The sequence below is a fragment of the Otolemur garnettii genome, unplaced genomic scaffold, assembly GCF_000181295.1.
Source record: "Otolemur garnettii isolate 467f Iridium unplaced genomic scaffold, OtoGar3 scaffold00076, whole genome shotgun sequence".
In the NCBI taxonomy this organism is placed as follows: Eukaryota; Metazoa; Chordata; class Mammalia; order Primates; family Galagidae; genus Otolemur; species Otolemur garnettii.
Window position 1 is genome coordinate 8,867,687 of NW_003852471.1, and position 22,044 is coordinate 8,889,730.

The following is a 22,044-nucleotide window of genomic DNA, read 5'->3' on the forward strand; positions in this document are numbered from 1 at the left end:
ATTCATAAACATTGTATCTTTCTGCTTCTATTCATCTCTTTGTTTCATCTTTTTTTACTTCTAGAATAAAAGTCTGTAGTTCAGTACAATTTTATTAAGAAGTAGTATTGGGTAGCTTTATGAAGAAAGGTGTACATAAGCATAAAATCAGTGACAGCCTTGGGAGTGGGTAAACATAACTTGATTGCATAGCTTGAGCATTATATACTCAGTCTTTGAACAACTCAGCTAGGAGCTTAGAGGGAGAAATTCCCTGCCCATTTTGGAATCCTCATGTTTCAGGCTGCTTTTGCCACTGTGTTTTATGTCTTAATTCTATAAATCCTGTGCTCCAATGTGTTAGTTGCTTTAGTTTTCTAGGGCTACAGTAAGAAGTACACAAGTTGGGTGCCTTAAAACAAAAGAAATACATTGTATCTCACAATTCTGAGGATCAGGAGGGAGAGTGATTGGTGGGACCACATCTATGGTGCATCATACAAGGGTACCTATGAAATTTACTAGGTGTAGAATATAAATGTCTTAACACAATAATTAAGAAAATGCTGTGAAGACTATGTTGACCAATTTGATGAAAGCGTTTCAAATTGTATGTAAAACCAGCACATTGTACCCCATGATTGCATTAATGTACACAGCTATGATTTAATAAAAAATGAAAAAAGAAAAAAATAGAAAACAACAACAACAACAAACAGAACAAACAAAAAGAAAGGTGGTCAGCAGAGTTCTGTACCCTCTACAACTTTTAGAAGGAAATCCTTTGCCTCTCCCTACCTCCTTATAGCGATTTGTCATTCCTTGGTGGTCCTTGGCTTTCAGTTAACTCCCTTCCAATATCTGCCACTGTCATCAAAAGGCATTCTCCTTCTGTGGATGTCTTCACATTTCACGCTTATCACCAGGCAACAAGTCATACTGGGTTAGGGTCCACACCAGTGATCTCTGCCTACCTTGATCACATCCACAAAGACCTTATTCACCAAAGAGATCACACTCACAGACACTGGAAATTAGGGCTTCACATATTTGGGGACAGGGTGAGCATAATTCAGCCTGTAACATTGAGTAATAGAAGGTATCCCTGATATTTCAGTGATCTTAGAAAAGTAACGCCACCAAGTAAGCTCTGTGTTCTAGAATTTGTTTTATTTCTATACTTCATATTTACCTAAAACTCTATGTAATACATGTTTAGATTGTAGTCTGTTATAAATATTGAAATCCATGGCTTTAGAAAAATTTGGTAAAGAATTTTTCTGAGCTGAGCTTATCTATGATTTCATTATTTCTGTCTGTCACAATCAATTTGAGTAAGAAGTGCATTTTTATATTGTATTCTCCTTATTCATGATGGGCATAGTCAAGCAGCAATTAGTTTATGTGATTCACTTCCTTGCATTTAACAGACATTACTAACCAGAATTACAGCCCAAGTTTGTTGACAGGGAACAGCAAACAAATCCAACAGAAATCAATATGCTGATTCATTACCAATGAGCTCTCACCAAGTGCCCCAGCAAGCTGAAGAATTCACACCATATTGTTTTATGTGAACCAAATGTCAATGGTAAAATTAACTTCAAAAAATTATCATAGGAATGTGTTCTATTTTTAAAATATCAGAGCTTTGCAGGGTTTTTTTTTGTTTATTGCAGGGCTGGGTTTGAACCCACCACCTCCGGTATATGGGCCAGTGCCCTACTCCTTTGAACCACAGGCGCTGCCCACTTTGCAGATTTTCCAAACTGGAAACATATTTATGTCTTTAGTTTTTGCTACTATCATTTGTTTTAAAGTATATTTGTTGTCCACATCTCAAAGGTCACATCTGACTAACTCTTAAGATTTTTATAAGATCTATTCCTAAAAATATTTACCAAATTCTATCCCCTGATACACTAACTTGAATATGATGTTCTCTTCTACAATATTTCAATATTTATTATCATGAATTCAGGCACAGTACTTGTACACAATGCATTACACATACATGCACACAAGCACAGACACATCGCACAAATTCTAAAGCACATTGAGTGACAATTCAAATAAATAATTATGAATAGATAGAAATATAAAAATAAATATAAACGAGTCTATTTCAGCTTTCTGGTGATGACATCTAATTCAACTCCAAATCTCCCTAGTTAGACCATCACGAATCATGAATACCTGCTCTTACCTACACATTCACTCTTACAAATGAAGTGAGTGGAAATTGGGATGTTAGGATCAGAAGTATAACTTGTTTTGTGGATTTTTAAAAATAAACTTTATTCAAAAACAATTAAAAATTTTTATTTTGTACAATCATTTTGGTTCCCAGAAAAGTTGAACAGAAGTTAACTGTTCAACTCTGCTCCATATCGCCTGATATTATCAATATCCTCCAGCAAAGTACTGTATTTGTTACAATTGATGAAGGTCCATGGAAACATAATTATAAGCAAAGTTCAAGGTTTAGGTTAGGGTTCATTATTGATGTCAAGTAACCAATGGGCTTGCACAAATATTTAATCACACATATCCACAATGATAGTATCATCCAGAGTAGTTTCACTGCCCTGAAAATCCTCCCTTCTCTGCCTGTTCATCTCCCCCTCCCCACATTACCCCTGGAAACCACTAGCCTTGTTCCTGTCTCCGTAGTGTCACCTTTTACAGAAGGTCATATGTGTATTTGTGATTTCTCCATGTCTCTTCATGCCTTGAAGGCTTGTTTATATTTTGCTGAATAATATCCCTTTATCTGTATATATCATTATTTATTCATTCACTTGCTGAAGGATGTCTTTCTTGGTGGCTTCCAAGTTTTGGCAATTATAAATAAAGCTTCTGAGTGCATCCATTCACAGGGTTCTGTGTGCACATAAGTTTTCTGCTCCTCTGAATAAATAACCCTGAGCACAAAGGCTGGAACATATGATAAGAATATGTTTAGATTTCTGAGATGTTGCCTGTCTTCCCCAGTGACTGTAACAATTTGCATTCCCACTAGCAATGAACGAGAATTCCTGTTGCTTCACATTCTGGCCACAATTTAGTGTATCAGTTTTCTGGATTTTGGCCATTCTAACAGGTTTGTAGAAGTATCTAATTATTATTTGAATCTGCCTTTCCCTAATTTTATATAACATGGAATATCATTTTATATGCTTATTCACCATCTTTATATCTTCCTTGATAAGGTAAACACCTTAGGTATTTGCCCTATTTTTTAATTATGCTGTTTCTTTTATTGTTGAATTGTTAAGTATTTGTAGAATGTGTAAGTCCTTTATTAGATATTTGTTCTGAAAAACATTCTCCCAGTCTGTTGCTTGTTTTTCCATTTTCTTGACATTTTTCACAGAGCAGAAGTTTTAAATTTTATGAAATCCAGCTAATCCTTTTTTGCTTTGATGGATTATGCCTTGGTGTCATATCTGAAAAAGTGTCACTAAACTCAAGTACATGGAGATGTTCATCTATGTTATGTTGTATATGTTTTACATTTCGGTCTGGGTTCTATTTTAAGCTGACTTTTGTAAAAGGTGTCAGTTTTCAGTTTGTTTGCATGTGGATTTTCAGTTGTTTCAGCACTGACACAGCATCTGTCCAAAGACTCTGCTTTCATTACGATGTTGCCTTTGCCTCCTTAGTCACAGCTCAGCACGCTTTCTTTATGTGGGTCTATCTCTGGGCTCTCTATTCCGTTCCACCCATTTATGTGTCGGTTCTTTTGCCAGCACCTCGCTGTCCTGATTGCTTTAGTTTTGTAGGAATCTTTAAAGCCCTCCCTTCTTTTCTCCTTAAGCACTGTATGTGCCTCTTCATGTAAACTTAAGAATCAGTTAATAGCTACCCACAAAATACCAGAGTTCTAATTGAGATCGCATTGAATCTACAGATCAAGTCGGGAAGAAATGTCATCTTGACACTATTGAATCTTCATGCCTATGAACATGAATCCCTCTTTATTTATGCAGGTTTTTCCCTCTTTCATTTAATTCTATATATTTCTGCCTATATGTCTTACATTCATTTTGTTAGGTTTATACCCAAGTATTTCATTTTGGGGAATATATATACTGAAATATATAAATAATACTGTACTTTTAGTTTCAAATCTTGTAATTTTTCTTTTTTTTTTCTTTCTTTTTCATAGCTGGACATAGGTAAATGGAACTGTTGTAAATAGGCCTTTGTAATATAGTGGGAGGGTGTAGGGAGGAGAGGCGTTCTCAGGGGCTGAGGCTTTGAATGAGCTGCTATGGCCCTGTGACCTTCACAAAGGCTCCTCAATCTCTCATCCCCTCCTGAGGCTTGGTAAGCTAACTAGAATGACTGGAATTGCGTATTTCCCTTCTGCCAGGTGGACGGCGAGGCCCTGCCAGAGCTGAGCCTTTACCTTTCCTCCTGTCAGGTGGCTTTCATGAGTCCCCAGGAGGTTAGGTCCCAATTAAACAGTTTTCTCAGAAGCAGAATTTATTAATAAGAATAGAATTATCTATCGTATTTCATAATTGTTCCTTTTCCCTTTCCTCTGCTAGAAGTGAGCAGGGAATTTTTTCTGATGTTCAATATGAGAAACCATTCTAGTCCTGGACACAAAACTCCCGCCAGTGTGGCACCCTCCCATGGTGGCGTTCTCCTTGAGTTTTTGATTCTCAAAATTGTTCACACTCAGCCTTCAGCTCAGATGGTTTCGTTAAATAGAGTTCAAGTTTTTCTGTACCCCTATACTGGTTCTCATAAAGGTCTCTGCTCATAGGTTTCTGTTCCAATAATTTGTGATTCTCTGCACAGGTGTACCTGGATGATACTGCAGGCTCATTTCCATACCACAATAAAGTCAAAATCATAATAAAAGGAATCACAGAGTTTTTTGGTTTTCCAGTGAGTATAAACGTTATGTTTATACTATACCATAGTCTATTAAATGTGCAGTAATTTTATGTCTAAATTTGTAAAAATGCTAACAATCATCTGAGCCTTCAATGAGTCAATTTTTTTTTTTTTTTTTCTGGAGGAGGGTCTTGCCTGGAGGTTGATAGAGGCTCACTCATCAGGTTAGTGGTTGCTGAAGGTTGGGGAATTAAAAAAATAAGACAATAGTGAAGTTTGCTGCATCAGTTGACTCAACCTTTAGCTTACAATGCTATTGGTAGCAATGCTTCTATAGCTTACAATGCTCTTTGGTAGTATGTTGCCCAGGTAGATCTTCTTTTAAAATTGGAGTCTATCTTCTCAACGCTTCCGTTGTTATATTGGCTCAGTTTAGGTAACAAGCTATATCCTGCATCACTATTTCAACAATGTTCACAGGCTCTTTATTAAGTATAGATTTCCTTTTAAAAAAATTTTTTTTATTAAATCATAGCAGTGTGCATTAATACTATCATGGGTACAGTGTACTGTTTCTGTATACAATTTGAAATACTTTTATCCAACTGGTTAACATAGCCTGCATGTCTTTTTCTTAGTTACTGTGTTAAGATATTTATGTTCTGCATTTAGAGAGATTCACATGTACCCTTATAGGATGAACCATAAGCATGATCCCACCAATCACCCTCCCTCCATCCACCCTCCCCCTCCCCTCCCCTCCATCTACCCTCTCCCCATATAGATTTCATATATTCAGCTTCCAGTACTAATTTTCTGTAATTCTTTTTACCAAAACTTTAGTTTCTTCCTTCACTGTAATCTTGAACTCCCCAAAGTCAGCCAGGAAGGTTGAGAGCAACTTCTTCCAAATTCCTGTTAATATTCATATTTCGACCAGTTCCCATGAATCACAAATACAGTATTCTTTTTTTAATATTATGGGTACATAATAATTGTATATCTTTATAGGATACCTTTTTTTATATAAATACAGAATGTGTATTAATCAAACCATGATAATTGGACTATCCATCACTTCAGGCATTTACCATACTTTGGTTCTTAATGGAATCTAGAATCATAAGTCCTTTACAAAAAGTTTATAACTTACTTTGCTCAGATCCATCATAGAACCACTGTTGACAAATACAAATATATATTTTCAATTATAAAATTTAAATTGAAATTATCCCCTGTTCCATGGGCTACACAATGGGCATTGTGTTTATAGCGATGAAATGACATTGATCTACTTAATCACCCCCATCTGAGCTCTTGGGTGTCTAGGTGTATCATCAATGACCTGTACTATTTTGAAAAACAATTTTTTTTCTTAGCAGTAGGTCTCTACCGTGGGCTTAAAATATTCAGCAAACCATGCTATAAACAGATGAACCTCCATTCAGGCTTTGTTCATTCATTACTAGAGCATAGGCAGAGTAGATTTAACATAATTCTTAAAGGCTCTAGAATTTGCAGAATGATAAATGAGCATTCATCTCAACTTAAAGTCATGGACTGAATTGGACTCTAGTAAGAGAGTCAAGCTGTCCTTTTAAACTTTGAAGCCAGGCCTGATTTCTCCTTTCTAGCTATTAAGGTCCTAGATAACATTTTCTTTAATATAAAGCTGTTTTATCCACATTGACAATTGGTTGTTTAATGTAGCCACTTTCATTAATGATCTTAACTAGATCTTCCGGATAACTTGCTCTGGCTTTTACATCAGCACTTGCTGCTTCACGTGGCACCTTCCTGTTAGGGAGGTAACATCTCCCTTTACACCTCTACCAGCTGCCAGTGTTCCCTCGGCAGCTTTCCTACCTCCCTCGGCTTCACTGAACTTAATCATTTCTAGCTTTTTACTTTAAAGTAAGAGATTTGCAGCTCTTCCTTTCATTTGAACACTTAGAGGACATTGTAGGGTTATTAATTGGCCTAATTTCACTCTTAGATCTCCAGAAAGAGGGAAGCCCAAGGAGGAGAGAGATGGGGGAACAGACAGTTGGTGGACGAATCAGAATATAGACATTTGCAAATTAAATTTGCCATATCATATGAGCACAGTTTGTGGCACCACAAAACAATCACTGTAGTAACACTGAAGATTACTGATCATAGATCGTCGTACTCTATAATAATAATGAACAATTTTGAAATATTTAGAGAATTACCAAATGAGACAAGGAGACGTGAAGTGAGTGGATGCTGTTGGGAAAATGGCAACAATAGACTTGATCAACACACATTTGACACTAACCTTCAGTTTGTGTAAAACACTTTATCTGGAAAAATGCAATCAAGGTGAAGTGCAGTATAGTGAGGTGTGCTGGTGTCGTCTGCCTGTCTCCAGTGTCAGGGATAGAATTTCATCCTGTGATCTGACTTCTCTGTGCAGCTAAGAAGAATAGTTGATTTTCAATGTGCTTAGCTTTTGTTATTATAATACAATGATGACTACATGTTGGGTGGGAAACCAGAAGTCTAAGTATAACATTTTAAATGGGTGAAAGAGAGCCTATTTTCGGCAAAAGACTGAGTTGTAGCATCATAAAACTATATAAATTCCCAGAAAATGAAATTTTGTGTTTTTTACTCTTATTCTGATTCTTGATTTACAATATTTATATAGATAACCAAGCCCTTCTCCAGGTATGAATTGCCAGGAGAATTTGATCTTCTGGCCAAATTGTTGTCTATTGATTGGATTTTATAGAGTGTTTATGTTAAAAACCAGGCTAAGTCTTCTAAAAAGAGAAGCCTATGCATACCTTTAATTGGCACATTATAGTAAAGTTACTATACTATGTGAAAAAAATGGAAGTAGATTCTTATTTGTATCTGTAGTGATATGAATCTGTATCTGAAGGAGCAGTCATGTTTCCACTCTGTGCAAAACATTGGTGCCAGGTGCTATGGAAGTTAGTGGGAACTACAGAGAAAGTTTTGTGCCTTCAGAGGTTTTTTAATTTTTTAAGAAGACAAGCCTAAAAGTGAAATTTCAGCTGGTGAGAAAAAAAATGCATAGTGTTAAGGATTGATTTTCTTATTAGCTATGTAAGTAGCACTGATAGAGTTTGCCAGTACAGGTGAAGAAGGGGTCATCACTTTGGCCAGAAAGGAGAAGGATCACAAAAAGAACAAATCCCCTTACTTATGCTTTGGACCAAAAAAAAAAAAAAAAAATTTTTTTTAAATTTTTAAAATTTTTAAAATTTTAAAATTTAAAAAATTTTTAAAGTCGTGATTCACAATATCTGATCCTCTATTCAGATTTCAGTGGGTTCTGTGTTTGGGCTTTGCATACTTTGAAAGAAAAGAAAGTAATTAGAACTAACTTTATCAATAACTCATTATGTTTTGGGTATTGCCCTAAGCACTGCAATGATTGTAAGGGTGATCTGAAGTAGGCACTATTATCGTGGTCATTTTAGGTTGAGAACTGAGGCATGGGAGATTGTGGTTCACGTGGTTCAGAAGCGATGAGTTTGGTGAAATCTAGGCAATCAAATGACAGACAACGCACAGCCCCACCCCTCCCACCGAAGACAGCAGCCTGATAAAGATGTCAGTATGTTCAAGTGAATATTTTAAGTCAACATCTTCCTTTAATGAATGTACTAATTGTGTTGAATCTTGCAGCCTTATGAATTATAGTGAATTAACTAAACAAACTAATAAAACATTGTTTATCCTTTTCTTATATCACAAAGGTCAAATATTTCAAATAACTGTGAAATACAAAAATGAATTTGAACCGAACCACATAATAAAAAGGCATTCAAATGCTTCATAGTAAAATCTCAGTATCCTCACTTTTTGAAATTAAAATAAATTAGGCAAAGTGTTTGTATATTTATTCCATAGGATAATCTCTTGCTTATTAATTCTTTATAATAATAATCTTAGCTATATATTTTTGCTCATTTATATTGAATGTTTATAAATATTATTTCTTTACTAATAAATAAATACAGTGTATGATTAGAAATTATAAGAGAACAGGATCTTTATTGCATTATGTATTACTTAATTTTATGAGTTCAGCTCTCCTCAGAAGTATTTCAGGACTCTAAAATAATTCATAGTCACTTGTGATATATTTTAATTACATACTAAAAATAAAGATTGGGTATCTTTTAATTTCTGGAGTTAATTATCTCTGCTGCATTCAGGGTTATGAAAGTATCTGGGAGAATGTGGAAGAGCAGGAATGGGTTCAAGCAAGGGGAGAGCCCTTTGGAGGGCTCCTACCCAATGTCTTTCAGTGGGCAGCAAAAATTCTCCTTGAAGAATTCTCTGGCCATTCCCTTCGGAAGTAATTTTCCCTTTATTTCAACTGTGACAAGCGTTTTAGGATGAGTCTCTGCTAGCACTCTATCATATCTTGAAGTAAATATGTAGTCTGAGTTTAAGGACCTTGTGTGTGTTGTCGATAGCACCAGAGTATAAAAATATTTTGGTGAATACTTTTCCAAGGCCTACTGTGCATAGCAAAGGTTTAGGATATAAATACAGAAAGAAAGCCAAGTAATACAACCATAGTGGGGAAACCCGGGTGCTAGTCATAATTTCTCTAGTTTTCACAACAATTTCTATGGTAAACACAGTAGAAATCCGTTTTACAGGTTAACAAACATGAAATGACGAATTAAGTTAGTTGGTAAAAATTCAGCCTTTGTTTTCATAATAGAATCACTGCTTGCTGACATCCAGTTTCTATGTATGTTTTCATCTTTGCTGTTCTAGATTGCATGTCTTGTTTCTGAATCAATTTAGTAAAAATTAATACTGAGTCCCACAGGCAAACTATTGGGCTACCTACTTCTTTTCACTGTAAATGTGAACACACACATTTTTTTTTTCACTTTGAGAGGATCAGAAAGTTTAATTTCATTAAGACAGCTCATTTTCCTTAGGATTTTTATTTAGTCCTCAATTCATGCAGGTAATGTAGAAAGCTCTAAGGTACATAATTCGATGGCTTTAACACATTTGCACTGGTTGTACCACAATGACCACATTCGAATTTTAGCACATTTTTAAACCTACAGAAAGAAAAGCAACGCCCATTAACAGTCGCTCTCCACCCCTAGCACATCCACCAGCCTAGGCCACCACTAATCTTTTTTCATCTATATAGGTTTGCCTATTCCGAACTTTTCCAATAAGAATAGGCACACATATGCAGTCATATTGAATGAAAGCATAATAAGAAATTTATGAAATTTTTTTTAAAAATCTTTTTTCTATAAAAAAAACATTACCATCAAATATATATATATATATATTTATATACATACACACACATGCATATGTATTTCATTCTAATGTCATTACTCAAAGAAAATAATTTTTAATTATTGTTTAAGTGTATTTATTTTGTCTTTTTCCATGTGTTTAGAGAAAAGGCTATATTTGATAGAATCATTTTTTATTACACTAAACTCTTCATATTTGAAGCTCATAAAAAGCAATAGTAGCATAGCTAATGCTCAAATCATTTACATTTACCTTTGGGATATACTATGTGCGGGTTTGACAGCTTGTTTGCTTGAATAACTGTGCTCAGCTAGAGTAAAACCCAAATTATTTTGAATTCCCATAACATATGTCAACTAGTACCAGATAGAGATAGATGTAAATTGTCATGTCTAGTCGGAGTCACCCTGCTGAGATTAAAGCTTCGTTATAAACAATCTACAATGTGAACATTCTGAGTGTAGATAACTTTGACTGCAGGTTGTATAACTGCTTTACTAGATACAGAAAAACATGGACGCTGACACCACCTTGAATAGAAATTTTAACTATGACTTCATAAGAATTATTGAGTTCTTGGAGGTGATTTCATAATTAAAAGGAGATTCCTGTCATCTGTGTTATATAATGAGGTCATTGTGGAACTTTGGTAAAATTCATTTTCCTAGATTAAATTACTACTAAGAATCACAATATATAGCTAACACTTATTGAGTGCTACATATCCCAGGCACTATTCTAAGGGACTATGTGAATTCAGTAATTGAGTCCTCACCCTAACACTATGAGACACAGAGTAAAGAAAATAAATGGACTCTGGACCCCCAGTAGCATCAGTAAAAGGCACCACATTTTGTATTTTAATTCTATACTTTAGTTGTTAATATGTTTTTGACATAGAAAAATTAGATCATTAAGACTTTTTTTTTTCACTGAAAAGTGCTATTATTCCTTGCATAGTAGAACCCCTTATTTCCAGTGAAAGGAATATGGAGGGCCCAAGGACTAGATAACCAGTATTTCATGATAACCAGTATTTCATAAGAAAAAAAGATTATAAGAAAAGTTAGTAGTTCTGTCCCAAGAAACAGTAGTGATTAGAACATGAAATCATTAAAAAAAAAAAATCTCTAAAAACAGGAAATGTCATCTCAGTCAGATATTTTTAATTCTGATTTCAATTGTAAAAGTTTAGGGCTGACAACAAAAAGAATTCTTTAAAATTCTGGCCACATCTTTCATTTTTCAACAGAGTCAGAGTTAGTTTATAATCATTTTAGTGGAACCCAGTATTGTTCAGTTGTTCCATTATCAAATACAACGTGTGTATGACTAAGAAATATTTTTAACCTTGAGGTAGAATGTCATGGAGTGCAGAGATGTGGTGACAGCTAATATTCCACTAACCCCCAAAGTCATGGTTCACCTAACACAAATTACACTCTTTTCAGAGGGAAGATTTTTACACTTAACAGTGGTAAGTGCTCTCAGAGTCTGTCTAATTCAATCTTTTTGTAACACCAAAGCAAAATAGAAGAATGTATGTGTCTTTTAACAAGTATCTGGCTTATTGTATATGTTAATTTAGGTGGAAGACAATAGATTGTGTAACAAATAATTAATATGTTTTATAACATCTCAAAAGAGAAATAGCTTAAACTAAATTGGAGCTGTTTGTTTTATGTAATCCAACTGAACCTACATCTTTCTTGTTTAACCAATCATGATCTGAGCACATTTTTTGAAGATGATGATATAATAAACACCAAAAATGTTAAAATCACTTTGGTATCAGTTTTTAAAAATCTCATTTAGTGAGAAAGTTATTTAGAAATTATTCCATTAAATTCTATCAGTGCAATGGTAAAAGCTAATTCAAAAAATTATTTCCAAATACTTAGGTTAAGCCAGGTTCTGTGCTACAATTCAGTAATGGACAAGGAATTAGTAGTAGTGATAAAATATTTGCCACCGAATTCCATTTCAAGATATTACAGCTAATTTAATATTATAAAGTACCTTTGCTAGAATGTGCACGGCTCATGACAGATAAGTAATATAAACTATTAATAAGCCATTTGTGCATATGTGTGTTGTTAAAGGCTTAAACTATATATGTAACAATAGTAAGTTTTAGGAATGGACTTTTGTAGATACCATTCTCCTAATGTGTTGTTTTGATTAAGCACTGAAGAATTTTCAATGTATATTTTAAGGTGGACGAGTCTAGAGGCAGGCACTTTATTAAAAAAGGCCAATTGTTTATATTATAATCAAATCTGAGATAATTGGATGGACTGTTAAGTAACTTGCAACTACTAGGTTTTTTCCCCTTTCATTGTTAGTTGACAATAATTGTACTTATTTAAGGGCTACAGAGTAATATTTTAATACATGTATACATGTGTAATGATCAAATGAGTGTAATTGGCATATCCATAACTTCAAACTACTATAATTTCTTTGTGTTGTAAGTGTCTGAAATCTTTTTAGCTTTTTGAAAATAAATACTAAATTAGCACTAATTGTATTCACCTCAGCGCCTGTGGCTCAGGCAGCTAAGGCGCCAGCCACATACACCTAAGGTGGCGGGTTCGATTCCCCAGCCCAGGCCCGCCAAACAACAATGATGGCTGCAACCAAAAAATGGCCAGGCGTTGTGGTGGGTGCCTGTAGTCCCAGCTACTTGGGAGGCTGAGGCAGGAGACTCGCTTGAGCCCAGGAGTTGGAGGTTGCTGTGAGCTGAGATGCCATGGCACTTTACGGGATAGCTTGAGGCTCTGTCTCAAAAAAAAAAAAAAAAAAATTTGTATTCACCTCATAGTACTGTAGACCCTAGACCAGGCGTCCTCAAACTATGGCCCGTGGTCTACATGAGGCCCACCTAGGACATTTATCCAGCCGGGTGTTTTTGCTGCCACTGCCTGTCCTGCTTAGCAGCCGACTTGTCCTGGGGCCCTCAGTCTGGCCCTCTAACAGTCTGAGGGACAGTGAACTGGCCCCCTGTTTAAAAAGCCTAGACCTTTTCCTTCTATCTAGTCATAATTTGCATTTGCCCTTTATTATTCTTTATCCTCTTCTTCCCTTTATTCTTTCCAGCCCTAAGGACTGCAATTCTATTCTTCACTTCTCTACGCTCAGTTTTTGTTTACGCTCCCACATATACTGAGTGAGAACATTTGGTCTTTATCTTTCTGTACCTGATTTGTTTCCCTTCTTATAATGCTCTCTGGGTTTATCCAGACTGGTACAAATGACAGGATTTCATTCTTTTTAATGGATGAATAATATTCCATTGTGCACACCTACCACATTGTCCTTATTCATCTGCTGATGAACATTCAGGCGGATTCCATATTTAACCTATTGTGAATAAAGCTCCAAGAATCACAGGGATGCAGGTACCTCTCCAATGTCCTGATTTATTTCCTTTGGATAAATATCTAGTAGTGGGATTACTAGATAGTGTGGTAGTTCTATTTTTAGACTTTTGAGGAAATCCCATGCTGTTTTCCATAAAGCCTGTATTAATTTATATTCTCACCAATAGTATATAAGAGTTCCCTTTCCTCCACATCCTCCCTAAACTATATTATTCTGTATTTTTGCAAATAGTTATTCTAAAAAAGAAGGAATTAGTTTATATGTCAGGGAACTAGGTTTAGACTGGAGCAAGTATAGAGAGATCAGGAATATTAGAACCTAAGACTAAAATAGAAACTAATCTTACCAATATGAGATGTGAAAGGAGAGGTAATTTATTTTCTAGGGTAAACTATTAATGGTACAGTTGTAATTACTTCTTTGCACTTAGTGTGTATTAAAAAATATATTTGATAATTATTCAGAATATTAAATGTAAATTTTAAATGGCAGAAAACCATAATGTATACTCTAGACACTTTGCTTTTAACATGTGCTGGTAAATAACAAGCTCATAATTTATTAAGCAAATGGAATAAAACATTGCCGTAATATGTGAAACCAATTGTACTCTCACACAGTTCTTATTTTCATAGTGTTCTTAAAAAGTTTAATCAAAACAGAATACTTCTGGGAGGCCACCTTTGATTCCTTTACATATTTAGATAAACTGTAATAGCCTTGGATGACAATTGGCTTGAAGAGGGAGTCGTAATTCACTATAATGATCTATAATGGACCACAACATCAGTATCAGTGCTTGTATGTATCACTGTTTGTTGAATAAGATGTGCCTGTGCACGTGGATTACACCAGCGTCACTGTCATCTCTTGTATTAAGCTGCTGGTGCTCATCCCTTTCTCTCATCTCACGTTTCATGCTGTAGTGTGGAACTTTCTATGAGTGTATTTTACAAATATTGTTGTAAATATTATTCCCCATTGGTGATTAGCCAATTGCTACTAAGAACTTCCTTATAATCAGTTTTGTATCACAACATAGCAGCATTTCCAGAGGGTTGAAACCTGCTACTCTAAAGTATACATCTAGGTTGTACATTGTTAACAAAATTGGTTAATATCAAAATTGTTAATATCAAAACATGGAGTTTATATCTAATAATGGATTATGGAGTGTTCTAATGGCCAAGACCTAAACTCTTTCCTGCTTTCCTCTGTATAGGTAGTCTAGTTACATGTTTAGGAGAAGTAAATGTGAATGACTATACGCACACACATATCTGATGTCTGTGTCTTTGCTCTATTCATTGAACTCCAGACAGCCGCTCTGTCTTAAGCCAAGCTGTCATCAAATTCATTTACTGCCTGATTAAATTATTGAACATTATCTAACACATATAAACATGCATATTCTGTTTCTAGTTACTGTGTTTTGTTTCTTCAACTCAATCAAAGCATGTTAATAATTTAGAAGATGCTAAGAACATTTCACCTTGGTCATGATGAATATTCATCTGATAAAGTAAAAATAAAAATTAACTGACAGATAATCTCTTTATAGTCATAAACAATAGACATGGATGGATAAAAATACGGACGTCCAAAGTATGAGAAAATGGGAATGCTTTAATAAAGGAATGCGCACTGCACATTTAAATCCTCTTTCATACTTAATAATTCCTGTTGATTCATGGATGCAAGATGCAGATTGCACCCTGGCACAAGGGCACTTGTGTTGTGTGTTTTCTACAAAAACATTACATTACATGAATATAGTCAATTCTTGATCATATATATACACCTTTTTTGCATTCAATTTTATTTTTAATTTATAGTATCCTAAGTATAGAATACATTTCTGGCTTACTACCACCATTTCCCAACTTGCTCAGAGAGTGGGAGGCAATTTAGTATTACCAAAGCGAGACACAATTACAAAAGTGCAAAATCTGCCATTTGGTATTATCTCTACATTTCGTCCTACATTAGCAGAGAAAATTGAATTGATGTCTCTTGCTGACTCTTCCAGAATTGTGGCTTCAGCATGACTGAGTGATTTCATGGCCATATAAGCCAGTTGGCATGAATATTTTATAGTAAATAAATAGTCTCACTATTAATTACTTCTTTTCATTACTCATGTTCTTTCTTTGTGGAATTATAAACATAAGTATTGAAGTGGGAGTTCATATAGAGATGCTTGTTTTACTGAGGAAGAAACTTAAACCCACAGATTAACAACCATGTGTGGCTAAAGAACAATTTATAAGTAGCAGATATGAGAGTAGAAGTGAGTTCTTTCCATCCCTAATTGCACAGGAATCCCTCTGTCATTCCTTCAGTAATCGATTGTTAATTATTTACAGAGCATCTAATATATGCCAGCTTGGGAACTCAGCTATTGATACTACTGCAGGCATTATCTGAGTAGATCACTCAGAAAACTAAAAAGCAAGCGTATCAATAGGGAAGATAATTACACACTGAAATCCTACTATGAAGGAAGCAAACACGATGATCTGTAAAAAGCAAAATTGACCGGAGAGGCTGCGGTGGTGTCGATCTACAGAGTATTATGGGCGAAGTTTTCCCTGAGAAAATGAGATTTGGTGTGAAAACTGGAAAACAAAAATGAGTCAACCATGATAACCAGAAGATGAACACGACATGCAGTGGTCTAAGGTTAAGAACAAACTTGGTGATGTCTAAAGGACAAAACTAAATCAACCTAACTGCCACATATATTATGATGAGGGGATAATGCAAGATGAAAATGGAGAGGTAGACAAGAACTAGATCTTTGAAACACCTTGGTAAAAAACTTTGGATTTTGTTCAAAGTGAAATGGGAATCATCTAAACAGTCTTAAGTACATTTTATCTCATTTCATTTTATTCTAGAGGATATTCTGACTACAGTTTGAAGAATCGATTGCAGGGAAGCAGAAGTGAAAACACTTGGTGTAACGTACTTGTGGAATTAAAATTTGAACTACAATGTTGGCAATGAAGTTAGAAATAAATGGACACATTGCAAATGCACATTTAGATTTAAAATTGACAGGATTTGCTGATGGGTATAGATATAAGGAAAAGGAGAAAGGGAGAGATCAAGGATGTTTCCCACACTTTTAGTCCAAGCAGTTACATAACTGTGATGCAAATTATTGAGAGAGAAAAGACTAAGAGAAAAACAGAAGTAGGAAGAGTCAAATTATAGATTTATTTCTACAGTATGTGACATCTGGGATTCTATGTCAAGAGAAACTTTTAGATAGCCAGCTGGACGCTCAGCTTGTCACTTGTTACAAATTTGGTAGTATTGCTAGACACAGGCCCCCATAAGATCACCAGGGAAGAAACTATACAAGGGAGAGAAGAAGACTGAGGATCAGTCTATGCACACTTTGCAGTCAGAATGTGCCTGTGCAAAGGGAACACAGAAAAGGGAACTAAGAGAGAATAGTCAGTGATGTGGGGGAAGCCTGGGAGTGTGACCTCCTGAAACCAATGGAGAGGAATATTCACACAGTGAGGAAAAAGCAAGAATAGAGACTCCTTTTATGAGTTACACAATCTTTATTATTATAATTGAGAAGGCCCTGGTGATCTGAAATAAATAATATGTGTTCTAAAATGCTCCAATTTACCATCTGCCAATGGTGTCACCAGTTCTATGGTGTTGGGGGCTTTATTTTTTTTAATAAAAACTTACAGCTGAATTAATTCTTACTATCTCTCTTTATATAGTCAAACCTATGGTTTTCCAATAGTATGATTACCAAAAACTTTGGTTTGTTTATTTTTAGGTCATTAGTATTAAACCATTATGCAACTGAACTCTGACATCACTCCTTCCATATTGCCAGATGCTCTGAATGTTTGTTTCTTTCTTTCTTTTCATTTTCTTTCCTTTTATTGTCCTACAACATTGATCAATGGAGAAAATTTTACCACATTTTCTTAACTTCCATCCCTTTATTCCTATTATACTCTTTAAGAGCTCAGGTAACACCAGGTGCTGTGATCTTCTTCCCTGGAATTCTAGCTTCAGCTCAGTGTCTAGGACAAAGTAGATACTCAACAAAATATTCAGTTGAGAAACTCATTTTCAGTTTTGCCATTGTTTTTATTTCTGCGTTGCTTCTCTTCTCTGGGGATCCTGATTCAAGACCTCCAATGGCCTGATGTAGGCCAGGTGGCTGCTAATACTGGACAATGCTTAAAGAAAAAGCACCCAGAGCCCATGAATTAAAAAGAAGGGAGAGATTTTTACAAGACCACAGCCTACCACTCACCACTAAAATGTTAATTATTTTACTTCTTTCCAAATGACATAAATTACACTTGTGCTGTCCATCATAGCCCCTCGCCATGCATGCTACTGGGCATTTGAAACAGAGCTAGTATAAATCGTGATGAGTCACAGCACAAAACAACCAGATTTTAAGATATCACTGACCAAAGAATCTAGAATATCGCACCATTAATTACATATTGATGATATGCTGAAATCCAATATTTTGGATGTATTTCTTGTGACAAAGAACCTAATAAGCTAATTTCACATTTAAAAAATTATGTAATGTGCATACTAAAAAATTATAAATCATTGGTTAGTTTAAACCAAATTACTTGCTACTCCCATTACAACCTTTTGTCCAGTACTGTCAGTTTTTGATAGACAAAGGAAGGACCTTAAACCATGGCATAGGTATCACCCGAGATAATGTTAGATATCCAGACTCTTGGGCCCCATTCCAGGCCTATAAATCACATTCTGCTTTTTAACAAGGCTCCAGGTAATTTGTATGCATGCTGAAGTTTGAAAAATGCTGCCCTATATATTGTGGCTGTCTCCAAAGAGCAAGGTGTGATTTTGCCATTGAATAATGACATATCCTACTTCATTTCCAGTGTAATTCAGAATGAAATCTAAAAACCTCAACTTCTACAGTGATGCACAGAAAGGTCAATATCATGTGAACCCAGCTTGCAAACAGTAGTTCTCGATTTTCCACTACAAGGGTTCCTGTGCCATACTTTGGAATTAGTGCAAGCAAAAGCCAGCTCACATGGCTTCTGCATTTTGTTACCTGGAGAGATTTGCATCTAGCAAATCTAGCTCAGCTGGCAAGTATGAAAAAGCCATTGCCACAATGCCTGAGGAATTTAGTCTCTTAAACAATAGAGTGGTCAACAGGAACATTAGCCATCAACATCCCATTTGGGGAGTTAATCTGCTTCATTGCCACAGTGTAAATTAAAAGAACTTTGTCTAGCTTAGTGGTTCTAAGGATCTCAACCTTCCTAATGCCTTGTCCCTTTAACACAGTTCCTGTGGGTCTCGACCCATAGGTTGAGAACTGTTGATAGCAAGAATCTGTTTTTATTTGTTGGGATGGTAATTCTTCCAGGTTATGTTACTTCCATACCAATTTTAACTTTAAGAATATCGTGTTGACTTTGATATAAATATAATTTTCTGAGAATATTAGTTATAAATATTATTACAATAACTTCAAGGACCTGGTATTTGACTATGTGACCTTTACATTGTATTTATTACTTTTATAGCCTCTCTATTTATTTAAAAAGTGTGGGGAGAGTAGATGTTCCTTTTAAAAATATTACATTGAATGTAGATCAAATTGAATGATATTGAAAGAAATGGAAGAAGTCAATTATCAACACAACTCCTAGAATATGTATCCATTCTATATTAGTTATAAAAGACATTTGTGTTTATTTAATACCCTATTTAGAGTCAGAACTGGATTTTAGGAGTCAGGATTTTTATTGTTTTGTTTTTAGTTTTCACAATAAAAATGTGCAAACTTCAGATTCCAAGAAAAATAAAATCTTAATGTTCTTTCATTTATGTAACAAGGATACATAAACATTGAAAATTATTGGAACTATGAGCATTTTAGAAGAGTTGAAAAACTCATTTGAAACATTCCAAATATGGCATAAATTTATTCAAAGCATTATGGAGGAAGAACAAATAATATCACATTTAAAAATGAGGCCAGTTATTCTAAAAATACGTAGGTAACTGTACGGTTTGTGTTGCCTCCAAACAAGCAACACAACTGTTCCCACATTTCCCCCACACTTTTCATAACAAGTCTCCAAGATAGACATATACGCCTTGTTATATGAAAGCTAAATTTCAAAGAAGTAAAGCAAATTACCCAAAGGCACACAGTTGACTGAAACATAAATTATAATCCATCGCTGTCTGATCTCATGCTTTATAATTGGTTCATTACCATTGCCTGAATAACAGTTAAAAACTCAATGTTTCTTTAAATTTCCCATCATTTATTGAATCTTTTAAGTGTGCAGTATAATTCGGAAAGTTTTCCTGGTAGTTTTGTGTGAGTGTGCTCTTATGCTAATGTCTTATGGTGTAAGTCCCAGGGGCATAATTATTTACTTGGCTTATCATAAAATATGAAAATGGCTACCAAAGTCATTGATGTAAACATTTGGTGACATAATAAGTACTGGCTCCCACATATATGCTAGTTCATGCCTTGGTATCATCATCTCATTTTAACTGGAAGAGTAATTGTGCACTTGAGTAATTCTTGTAATTATTATCAGATGCATTCCAGGTCTAAGCTTGTAAATGTGGAAAGAATCAATAGTTCAAAAGTTTTAATCAAGGGCAGAAGGATTAAATCTATAGCCAACCCTCATTGCCAAGGTCTTCTTCTGCAGATAGTGTATCTTTATGGATTAAAAGTTAATGCAGTTTCTTAGTGACTGTATCAACAGCAAATCACATACTGTGAGTTGAGGTCAGAGTTATAGGAACCAGGACTGTTGCTTATCTTTAGTGTATAAATAGATATGATGATTCTCAGGAGTTCTGGAGAAACATGGTCTTAATAATTCAGGAAAATCTTGGGAATACATTCTCTAAAATCACAGCTAATCAGTACAGTACAGAGACCAATAACAAAATGAATACCTTTCTCCATTATTTCCTCTAGAACTCTTTGTTAAGCTTTGAAAACTCACATCTATGCTTATCAACAATTGTAAGTGATTTTAAAGCATTCAGTGGGCAAAAAAAGGGTTGCCCAAGTGATGTTAACATATGGAAAGTGTAGTTTATTTCAGTTTTTACAGAAAAGTAACTTTCACAGTTTAAAGTACTGTTAAAGAAGGTGACTCAAGAATCAACACCTATATGTGCTAAGTAGGAGCTGTATTTTTACCCCCCTGCCCAACCTCCCCACTGTCAGATGTGATAATGAACTGTGAAATGGTCAGAATAAGGGGAAGGAAAGTGGGTGTGGCTGCTTCCCAAACTAGGTAGTCTCGAATGCAGGCTTTTCTGCAATACCGTGAGCTCTTGATATTTCTGATAAATATATGCAATTACAAAATACATAAGACTCCAACTTGAATAAATGTAGCAGTACAAAGATTGCATATAAATTTTCTTATAATGGCTTTAGAATGAAAATGTTGAAAAGAGTGCAAATTAAACAACGAAAGTGTCACCTCAGTAGTTGCCTAATCTTATTTGAATGATTAGACACTTAACTCAAATTCTTTAGACTCTTTCTTGACTCGTAGCCTTTTATTAATTTTTGGATTTATCCCAAATTCTGATTCTTCCACTCTTCTCTTGTTATCTTCACGTTCGGGGCCTAAGCTCATTTCCGTATCATCTTTCCCCTGGATTTTTGCAATAGCCTTCTGCTTGCTTCCACATTTTCTTTCCTCATTGCATTTTCCACATCACCTGTATGTTTATTAAAATTCCTCTTATGGAAAAAGTTTGCTCTGTCATATTTCTCTAGCAAAAGTCTTGTGTAGAGAAATTAAAAAAATAGATATTAATCAGAGGCATGTCTAACAGTTACAGATAATCACAGAATAAATACTTTCAGTTTTCAGCTTTAAAAGGAGTGATTAATTAAGATCCATTAGCAGAGGCTAATTAACTTTGGGGGGATATAAAAGTTGTAGCATAATTCCTCTTCTAAAGACCTCCAGGTAAAAAGAAAAACATGTCTTGTCAATGCCAGAAAACAGAGGTTGTAGACCAAACTGGGTTAGCTCTGGGAATAGGAGGCAAAGCATCTGCTGTCAAGCATGGACGAGAAGGAAAATATCCCTCAGGTGAAAAATAAAGGTTTTCAGGAAGACTTCTATCCAGAGTGTATGATAAAGAAGAGTGTATGGATTGAATAAAGTGGTTTAGCAAACAAAATAAAGCAATGTTGATATGAAGACTTTGAGATAATGAAGGAAATTCAGAGTAGTACTCCACTTAGTTTTAATTTTTGTAACAGTACACGGCATAGTCTGTTTTTGCTGCTATTACAGAATACCACAGACAGCCTTGGTGACTTGTAAAGAGCACAAATTTATTTCTCACAGTTCTGGAGGCTGGGAAGTTCAAGATCAAGGTACTAGCATCGGGTCAGGGTCTTCTTAGTGCACCATCACATGGCCAAGGGCCAAAAGGGCAATCAGGGCCAGGTGTTTCTCTATGCTTCCA

At 35.2% G+C, this 22,044-nt stretch overlaps 1 protein-coding gene across 1 annotated transcript in view; it reads left to right on the forward strand.

Moving 5' to 3' along the window:
* The window catches only part of GRID2 (glutamate ionotropic receptor delta type subunit 2), a gene marked incomplete at its 3' end in the record, with an annotated part of 1,213,016 nt that overhangs the window by 547,804 nt on the left and 643,168 nt on the right, over positions 1-22,044 (forward strand). The gene's annotated exons all lie outside the window — the stretch shown is intronic.